Below are 11058 nucleotides of genomic sequence, written 5' to 3'. Positions count from 1 at the left end.
AAAATCTGAACAGCCAGTCTGAGTATGTTATGCCAGTTGCTTTTCTTTAGGGGCCAAAAGGTGGCTGATTTAATACAATTTCTCCTTTTCTAGTACATACACAGGAAGCCTGTACTGCTAAGTCAACGAGTACATGCATACTTGTTTATACACGCAGAAACATAGGCTCGTTTTCCACCAGGCACAGGCCCCAAAGAAACAGCTGACAGGCAAGGGAGCTTGAAGGCTGTGCTTTTTCTTATTGGTCTATTTCTCCAAACTATATCCTATGATGGCTACAACATATGCCAACATGTGTCCTTTAGACATCTTGTCAAAACCTGCCAGGTGGACAAAACCGGGAGCCTTGATCTTATACAGATAAGAGCAGCTGCTGCCATCAGATACCAAGTATACCCCCAAATTCTCCTTTAAGAGCTTCAATGATGGTATATGTGACTCCTGGAGGAACTTGGTAGCCCTCAGTATACGGCTTAAAGTGATGAATTAGTGACTCAATGACGTCTTCATCTCTGCTTACTTAGGTGGGGACACTTAGGCATCATCAACCAGAGGAGGCATCTTGTTCAGACCCTGTTCAATGATTCGAAGGGAAGGACTGGTGCATCTCCTTAACATCACACAGGTATCTATCTTAGCAGTCCCCTTGAGAACCAACAGGAACGTAAAACCCGACCTGCTCATAAACATAGGGCTACATCTTCCGAAAGTCCCACTGGATGCCTGAGCCTCAGAGCATCGCTCCACTGAATCCATAGTTAAGTGTGTCTTCTGCTGATACAACCCCAAGTGAACATTGTCCTATTTGGCCAGATTCTATTATTGGTTAGCATCTCCTTTACCTCATCAATCTGAAGAGAGAAGTTCTTGGAGAATTCATAAAAGTTATCCATAAGTCCACAAGGAAGGTCCTGGTGCACTCCTCCTGGCTGCAGGCATTCAGACTCTAGACACCCGCTCGTAGAACTCAAACATCTTTCTTTATTCAAACATCTAGAAGAAAGGAGTCATGGCATCAATGTCCAGGGCATGTGTAGTGACAGCCATGATATGATTTATAATCCGTGTGATCTCTCCAAAGAGCCCTCGGATTCACTGTGCCCGGAGAGGAGGCTGGATGTTTAGCAACTTCTCTACAGCTAGCAAATAGGCCTGTTCTTTACACATCATGGACACATAATCTAACCAGTCAAAGTACGGAAGGGCCTGAAGATAGGTCCTGTACTTAATGAGCGTCTCCATGTCTCCGTGCAGGAGCCTGATGTGAAATCACATTTCCGTGCTATCTCTCTATGCAAGTCTCAGGACTCTGTAGGCTGCTGGGTGCCGCGGTCCAAAGTTCAGGGTCATGTTGGTCACCACTTTTTCTTCAAAATGCTCACATCATTCCAAGGAGGTCTTCAGTGGGCTGTTTTCTTGGAGGGGTACATGACAGCTCCCCAAACCTGCTCTGACCATTCCATACCTGGCTGCCATTGCAGAGCTGGGCTGACGCAGACCGTAGGAAGGAGAGTTCTGCCAGTTTCTTGAAAGCATAAATTTACCAAAGAATCTACATCTCATCCTCTTTTATTTGGACCAGAGAATATTAATTAAATGTTCACAAGTGTTTATGCATATGTGTATATTTGGTTTATGCTCTTTTTTTTTGCAAAATAAAATAAATCTGAAAATAGTTCAAATGTATTTCCATGGATTAATAAATTGTGTGTGTTCATGTAGCAGGGTACTGCTCAACAATAATAATGAACAAATGTGTAAAATAGGTATCTATGGGGCATTTGGAATGGGTCTCCTATGCATGCTGAATGCAATTTGTTTCAGAAAATTTCATGCCACAATCTTTTTTGGCATGAATTCTTCAATACAATAACAAAAATGTTGTAATTTTAGATGATTAATCAGTGGTTGGCAGACATATTACTCGACAGAGCATAGGTGGGTGTTATTGTAAAAGACTGGGACAGAAAGTGCCTTGTCACTGTGTGTTTTCCTGCACTGTTAGGCATGAGAACTCACAGAAATACTGAAATTTGTTGGGTGCAACAAAAGAGTACATATAGTTTGTGGCAATTCTAGAAAAGAATCTCTACCTATATTGATTCAAGGATGCTTGCATTACTCTTTCTTAAAACCAAATATTGTTTTTATTTGTGCTCAAAAATTTTCAGCATTAATGCCTATAATACCTTTTGGATTTTATTTTATATAGTTCCAGGTATATGTTTTATATTTTTATGAAAACTTTATCAGTAAGATGGAAAGGTTTGGAAAGAATCAACTCTGTAATTGTTTTTAACAGATGATTAAACTCTTCTAATTATTAAGTTGTAGCAAATATGGTACCTAGTACATCCAGACTAATGTTTTACCAACTGATAGACTGTGAAATTAATTTGTAAATATTTTCAATGTAAGAATTAAAATTTCTAATTTAAATGAGATAAGTATTAATGTATCCACAATTTCACTACATTATTATTATTATTATTATTATTATTATTATTATTATTATTAATCATTATTTTTAAAATAAAAAAGAAAGACAGTATGTTAATGCCACAAAAATGGTGTGTAGATGGTAAAAAGAATGGAAAAGACAACCCCAAAATAAGTGTATGTAACAATAGACATCTGAGAACCAAAAGAGATATCAAAAATACACACGTGAGATCAAATATTATCTTCACTAAATAGTGCTCAAGAAACTTGATGCTGACATGTAGAAGAATGAAGTGAAGTGCACATCTAAAGCCCTGTGCAAACATTAAACTCCATGTCATCAAAAACATCAGTGTGAAACCTGGAACCCTGAAACTGCAGGAAGGAAACCCAGGCTGTGCCGCACAAGATGCAGATAGAAAAAAGCTTCCGAACAGCACTCCATTTGCTCAAGAATTAAAAGAAACGCTTGACAAATAGGACCTCATAAAACTCAAAAGCAAGTGCAGCAAAGAAAATAATTGTGTGACTAGCAGCCCAAGGACCCCTTGGCAGCTGTATATCTAACAGGGGATTCATGACCAGAACATACAGGGAACTCAACAGGAAAGGGTCAAAAAAACACTGTGTTTGAAATGGGTCCTCAGAGCAGCCAGCTAGAAGGAAGAGGAGGAGAAGAAAGAAGAGGACAGGGAGGAAAAGGAAGAGTAAAGGTTGAGAAATATCTTTAAAAGCATTCAAAATACTGAGCACTTAGGAAAATACAAACCAAAAAAAAAAAAAAAAAAAAAAAAAAAAAACAAACAAACAAACAAAAAAAAAAACCCCAACTTGGCCATTTCATCTCACCTTTCATAATGGTTAAAACCATCAAGACAACATACAACAAAAAATGGCTAGGATACGGAGAAATAAGATCTTTATTCTACTGTTGGTGAAATTACAGATTGTTTCAACCATTCCGAAAATCGGGGTAGTGAATCCTCAAAAGGTTTGAAATAAATTACCACATGATTACCCAACTTTAACACCCATTGCCATATGGCAAAGAACTCAACAACCCAGGCCACAGACTAGCTCAGCTATGATCATTCACATGCTCTATTTACAGTGACTAGGAAAGAAAAGATCCCAAATGTCCTACAACTGGTGAATAACCAAGGAGACATTGTATATATACCCGATGCAATACTGTTCAGCTGTAATGAAGGAATTTAACTGGAAGGGAAGGGAATGATAGTGCAGAAAGATAGGAAGAAGGGAGGGATAGACAGCAATGTGGATGTTTTAGCAATAATTACCAATAGCAATCATTACATTGGAGCAACGTTATTTTATGATTCATATATACTATATGTGGATGCACACTACACACACACACACACACACACACACACACACAACACCACAAGTATGCACACTTAGGGCGATAATGTTCTTTTCAAGAGCTATAGACCATCTCACAAAATTCTGAAACTTGGGCATTGGAAATCTGCTATAGAGCACTTGTCATCAGAGTCAGAGAGCACCCCCCAAACAGTATATGCTATTGCTATCGCCACTCACTGCTTACTTCCCTGAGTTTGCCCTTACTGAAAAGGACTTATGTAATTTCCTATTTTTCCCTTAAGAGGTTAATCTATAATTTTTTTCTACATGCAAGGTGATGTTTATATTAAAATTAAAGAAATGTATTAATGACAATATTTTAATTTTATTTCAATTATTTTTCAAGTGCAGAAATGTATTTGTAATTTGAACAAAAAAATCATGCTGATATTTTTAAAGTCCAATTCAGGATTTTATAATTTACATGATTAGCACTAATCTTGGAAATTAAGTTACAATTTCTTTACTTAACAAGTAGAATGTTCAATTATAAACCTACTAAGCAGCAATATAATAAATAATAATACAAAGAGCTAAATGGTAATTAAAAAGTAAAATATCTAGCATAGTTGTCAGCAAAAAAGGTGATATAGTAATGATAATGTAATATTAAAATTTTATATGTTCCATGGACAATATATTTTAGAAATATATCAGTTTATAAAGAGATGTTTATTTCATATACTTTACCAGGTAAACATTGATAACTTCTTTGTTAACATTTATCACTTTTCCTAAGGTATAAAGGGGAAGAAATCACTGGATTGTGTAAGGGGAAGTTGTGCATGTAGAAGAAAGTGTACATTATTCTGTTGTGAGGGATGTAGGTCTAACATCTATTGAACTGTTGCAATGATTGTGGGAAAAAATTATGCATTTGCCACAAACTCCGGGTGAGAAGTAAAGAAAGTGTTTAAATGAAGATAAACCAACATCAACTCAAAGACAGAAAAATGTTGGGGATGATGCTGCATTTACTTTATGATAATTAATGTGTTTAAAGTCTTTATGCTTTATCTATTAGTAACTGTAACAGATAATTCTAACCAGAATTCTCCCCCTCCTACTGTTTGCTCCTGTTTTCTCTGACTCTGTGACATGTATAGAAATGAAATGACATCAGGGAGGGTAGGACAGAGGGACAGAGGAAAGAGATAAATAACACAGTGTCTGACAAAGCTCCCTACAAGAGCCAGAGACTATGTAATAAGAATCTGGTGGCAGGAACTGGAAAAGTTCCTGTCTTGGTTGGTCAGGTGTTCCAACTGGTCCCTCAAATAATAGAGATGCGTGTCCTTAGCCTGGTTAACTTCCATTGTTTGAAAGTACGATCCTGTTGCTGAAGACATTACACTCTAAGCCTCATTTGTGGCTTGCCATCATGGCGCCTTTGCCTTGGAGGCAGCTTGCCGCTATCTAATTGGTCCAAAGCCTTGCTCAGTAGTAGGAAATGTATGCTTTGCCCTGTGAATCTAGTAAGTACTTATATCTAGGGTGTCTGTCTTAGGTCCTAAATAACGCCCACTCTCGTTTTCCGAAACCACTATAATTTTAAACTACGTCTCGAGTAAGTATTCTTATCTCCACAGATACGCATAGCTCTCAGTCTTTATCAAATTCGATCTTTGTTGGAGAAAATGGAGACAGTTATGGAGATCCATAACTGTGTAAACCGTGAGAAGCAAATGGCTGCAAGGTGTCCAATTTCAATGAATATATATAGAAGGCAACCCCTATATCTATGCTCAGGAAAATCTTGGAAGAAGAGGTGGAATGTTTGTAATTCAAACACTTCTGTTCCCAGCTTCTGTTCATTGTTGGGTATAAGTATCTTCATCTGACACTTCAGCTACTTGTTGGGCTTTTCAGAAAACAGCCATGCTAGGCTTCTAACTGTAAGCACACCATGGCATCCGTAATAGTGTCAGGCCTTGAAGACTTTCCTTGAGATGGATCCTAATTTGGGTCTGTCATTGGACCTTCTGTACAAGTTTCCTGTCCCCAGTGTTGAGCAATTTATCTAAGGTTCCTCCTTTTCTCTCATATTAATCCCATCTTCCTTTGCCATTGCACCAACTTTGTGTCTCATTTTTCCTCTTCAAGACCAATTTGTGCTACCTAAATATTTTTGGTTGTGTGGCTTTCCTCTGATATGGGTCAAATCATAAAAATATATATTTAATTATATATATTTATTATATATTTTTCTTCTTTTTCTAAGAGAAAACTTGCAGTTCTGCTCCCCGCAGGGAACAATTTGCAGTAGATCCTTGGCAGTGGGTAGAATTCTGCATTTACCCTGCTCCTCTTTCTTCTTTTTCCTTTTTTTTTTAAAGATTTATTTATTTTATTTATGTGAGTACACTGTAGCTATCCTCAGACACACCAGAAGAGGGCATTGGGTTACATTAAAGATGGTTGTGAGTCACCATGTGGTTTCTGGGATTTGAACTCAGAACCCCTGGAAGAGCAGTCAGTGCTCTTAATCACTGAGCCATCTCTCCAGTCCCCTACTTCTTTTTCTGTGCTGGGATTTGAGATGGTTTAGAATTGCCCAAGTCTTGTGCATGGCAACACAGCTGCTTGAGTTCATATATGCATCTGTCCCAGCACGTCCCAAAAACACGGTTTCCTGTATAGATTGGAAGCTCACTAGAAGTCGAGGCTACACTTCCTCAGCTTTGCTTCCCAATCATACAGAAGACAATTCATGAAGGTGAAACAGGTGAATAACATCAGACATTGCTAATATGTTCAAACAAGTAAATCACTGACTTACGAAAAAGTACTTACTCTGTAGTTTCTATGGTTTCTCTAGGAGTAGCATTTAGAAACAGGAAGACAGAGTGATGAACAATTAGTCATTCTGAGTAGAAACTTATGTACAATCATTTTAAGAATCATTCGTTTAAATTAAGAAACATATACAACAGTAAGTGCTGGAATATATGTTAATATTAACATATTACTATTGTTTGTTTATCAAAGTAATGATGGTAGAAAGTAAAATGATTTGTTTATTATGTTTAAAGTTTGGACATAGAAAGTGATTAAGTAAGTGACTAGAGAAATATATTCTCTGATGATTTCTGTCTCAAAAATGTATTATAGTAAGGGTAGTAAAACTCCCATACAAAGTCTTGTTTAATTAAATATATTATATATGTTTTATCTTTAATATTGTTATTAAGAAATTTATGATTGAATTATGAGATATTCATTATCTGTTTTACAGTTCTTGGTTATATCTTATGAATGTGTGATTTCTAGAGGCTAATTTTCATAAATTCAGATTATATGGTGCCTACCTTCATATTGTAAGAAATGACTAATACATGTTTTCTATAATAATGTTAAAATGTTCAGTTGCAAAAAGTGGGCTGTGGTCACATAATCTTCCTATTCCCTTTTCAATGAATAATTCAAGTAGTAGCCTTCACCATCATTGTATGATGGAGAAGATATATCTATTCCCAAGTCTTGTTTTCTATTATTGAGATGTAAGGAGTTCCTGCAAATTCAGTCTCTGGGGCCTTGTTACATTGGGCTAGCTCCAAGTTTCCTTTGTTAACATAAAGGGGCATATCAGTGGAAACTTGAGAACAGAATCACTAGTAAGAAAGCAAGCACTGTTTGGGAGACAGTATCTATACGACACAGAAAGTAGATTTCTATACAAAATTCTTTGCACAAAAATGAGTGACCTGCTTTAAAGTTATATATCAGATATAATTTGGTATTAAACATTAACTGGGCACATTGTATTCTTGATTCAAAGAATTTCAAAAATATTTGCACAGAACTTACAGAGAGGTCAACAAGGAGAGAAATGTAAGTCAAGATATATAAGTCATATATGGCCATCAGAATATTCTTATAATGATTACTCACTGGTCATCTGCAAAAGAAGCCACCACTAGGGTTGAAAATATGGTTATTAAAAGAAATAGCCACAGAATCAAAAGAATATTTTCTGAGATGAACACCATACTTTTATTTTATTGAAATGTCTGTCTTTGATTAACAAATTCTCATCAATCTAATGGCCCAATCTCTAAAGTGCACTCCATATCAGTAAAAATAAATACAGAAACAACATCTCTCATCCTTTAAAAAATGATTATGAAATACTTCATAAGAGTAAGTTACACTAAACTTTGAGAACAAATGTCCTGTAGTCATTTTATGTGTGTCTGTGGGGGGAGGGGTTGCCTTTATCCAAACTGAGTCAATGAAACCAACCATTTCTCTATAATTCCAAGTTTTCTATTTCAAGTGATGGCTAGAAAGTCTTATGTGAATATTCCCTAAAATAGTGCTTCATTTATAATTTTGAAGAATACTTTCATAAAAATTGTCATGGCAAAGACAACCCAAGCAGGAAAAACAAGAGAAAAGTTTATGACATATAAAATGAATTCTTCAAAAGAATTTTGTTTCGAAACTCCAAGTGGTAAGTCAAATGTTTGCAGCGTGCATTGCTATTTATTACCTTGCATTGGCTGAAATTCATCTCTTCTGCCAACCCCAGGTAAATCATGTTACATGTTTCATAAAATATGATAGCTGGCCCTTTTCTGAAGATGCCACTTAGTGTGTGATCTTGCTGCCTTTGGCTGCATCCCAGGTGCTTCAAGCTCCCTCAAGACCACCACTTCCACAGAGTCCTGTGGCAGCTGAATGAGAGAAGAAAAAGTATTTATAGAAAACAGATGTGAAAGGCTGATAGCTAGTCCAGCTTTTAGTGCCCAGACTGACAGCTAAATACAAATTGAAAAATGTAAGTTTCACTTCCAGCAAATTTACTGGGTGAAAACCTCATTTTTTCATTTCATTTGAATACGTTCACTGCTTCTCAGAATATGTAACTTTATAGTGAGCATATTTTTTATTCTTGAAGGCTCATTATTTTCTAGTGAGGTTACTGAACCTAGACTATGTAGTACGGATTACCCAGCATGGTATTAATCAAAAATACACATGGTAAATGGGATTCCAAATACTGCCAAATAGGCGTCTGCGTTTAACAGAGAATAAAAGAAAAGCATTTAGTTTCTTTATTAACAGGTATTATGGGCAATTTATTTTTAAGTCATCTCATAAACACTTTTAACTAGCATATAATTTAATTTACTTCTAAGCGACTTGACTTTTACTGGTTCTTTCAAAACATTAATTTGTAAAAGCAACTTGATGTAAAAGATGCCTCTGACCCAGAGAACAGATTCAAAACATTAAAAATAAATTAAATGATCTTTTGTACACGTGTTTAAGAGTTTCTCTGAGGCTTGAAAAATAACATCATTTATGTTTCAGTGTATGTCAAGAAGCTTTCAGGGAAAAATAAAGCCAGTTTGATTTCTAGCTGTAGAGTATATCAGCATCCTATGAATGAAGAATAGACTTTGTCTAAAATTTGACAGTGTTCATTGGCTTATGGTCAAGCATTTCTAAATTAAAAAAAAAAAAAGCAAGGCATTTCTCAAAGTTTTGCTGAGAAGTAAATACTATTATAGCTATTTGCAATTTTTGGATGTTTAGTGGGCACTGGATTCTGTACAACTCCTTATTTAGAGAACAATTTATTAACATTAAAACATAGCCAATTTTATATTAAATAGGTAATGAGTTTAACTACAGGAAAATATTTCTTTGCTCAAAATATCAACAAAATTTTATTTTCTAAATGTTTGTGTGTGGGGACTTCTTGAGTGGGAAATTAAGCATAAATATTAAATTGCAAAGTAATATAAAAAACCATGTTCCTTTTCACAAAGGGAAGCATTTACGAATAGTACTCTGAACAGCAACGCAACAAGTGCTCCAATACAATCTTAGATATTCCTCCATTCCTTATGTAATAAGCTTCACATAACTTCTGTGGGTCCCAGCAGCAACATTTTGGATTATATCCTTTCAAAAAATTTTGTAATATTTACTTACAAACTTAAATCATTATGCACACACATACACACACACTGTATGTGATATGCTTTGTACACATTTAACATGTACTTGGATCATTTCTTTTTTTATTATTTTATTTGTTTATAGGTCACCCATTGCCCCCACTCTCACATAGTTCCTCATCCCATTACTCTTCTTTCTCCTCCAAAGACATCCCCCTTACCTGGGGCCTCAGATCTCTCCAGGATTAGGAGCATCTTCTCCCACTGAGAGCAAACCACTCAGTTCTCTGCTACATGTGTTCTGGGGGAGAGGGGGTTCAGATCATTCCATGTACACAATATATACATCCTGGTTGGTGGCTCAGTCTCTGGTAGTTCTCAGGGGCCCAGGTTAGATGAGACTGTTTCTCTTCCAGTAGGGTTGTCCTTCCCTTAAGCTTCTTCAATCCTTCCCCTAATTCATCCATAGTGGTCCCTAACTTCAGTCAAATGGTTGGGTGTAAGTATTTGCATCTGTATCAGTGAGCTGCTGGTTGGGCCTCTCAGAGGACAGCCATGCTAGGACCCAGTCTGTAAGCACACCATAGCGTCAGCAATAGTGTCAGGCTTTGGTGCCTCCCACCCCCATGATCCCATGAGATGGATTCCAAGTTGAGCCGGTTATTGGACCTCCTTTCCTTCAATCTCTCTTCTTGAGTTTTTGTCCCTAAAGAGACAGGAACAGTTCTGGGTCAGAAACTTATCTGTCATGCCACTTGGGGCCCTATATATCTACTGGAGGTGGACTCTTGGAGTTTCCTCTCCCAATGTTTCGCATTTGAGTGAAGGTCACTCTCACCGAATCCTGGTTTCTGGAACTTTCTAGAGGGTCCCCTTGCCTCCCATCCTTAGAAGCTGCTTATTTGCATTCATTCTTTCGGTCCTCTGGGTTTCTCTTATATCCCAACCCTGGCATATCTGATCCTGTTTTATTTTTCCATTTCTTCTCCACTTTCCTACCAAGGTGCCTTACTTCCTGTGTGTCCTGTGATGACTTTGTTTTCCATTCTAAGCAGGATTTAAGTATCTTCATTTGGGTCTTCATTCTTGTTAAACTTCTGAATGTCTGTGGGGTGTGTCACGTGTGTTCTGTACCTCTTGGCTAATCTCCACTTATCAGTGAGTACAATCCATGCATGTCCTTTGGGTCTGGGTTACATCACATGATGACAATGATGTGTAGCACTTGCTGTTGCTGTCATGAGTGTACTACAGATGTTATTACCTGTTTGGGATCTTAGATGTGCAGAACTCTGTCCCACAATGGTTCTATCATGGA

The 11058-nt window shown here is 36.8% G+C and overlaps 1 pseudogene across 1 annotated transcript; it reads right to left on the bottom strand.

Annotated features, from left to right (window-relative positions):
- Positions 1-246: 246 nt before the first annotated feature.
- LOC308427077 (NADH dehydrogenase [ubiquinone] iron-sulfur protein 2, mitochondrial-like) lies at positions 247-1563 on the bottom strand (annotated as a pseudogene). Its single transcript has one exon. The product of its transcript is annotated as an NADH dehydrogenase [ubiquinone] iron-sulfur protein 2, mitochondrial-like (transcript).
- Positions 1564-11058: the final 9495 nt, after the last annotated feature.

The sequence above is a fragment of the Micromys minutus genome (genome assembly GCF_963924665.1).
Source record: "Micromys minutus genome assembly, chromosome: 11".
NCBI classification, from domain to species: domain Eukaryota; kingdom Metazoa; phylum Chordata; class Mammalia; order Rodentia; family Muridae; genus Micromys; species Micromys minutus.
Note: the sequence above shows the minus strand (reverse complement) of the source record. Positions and strands in the feature narration are given on the sequence as shown.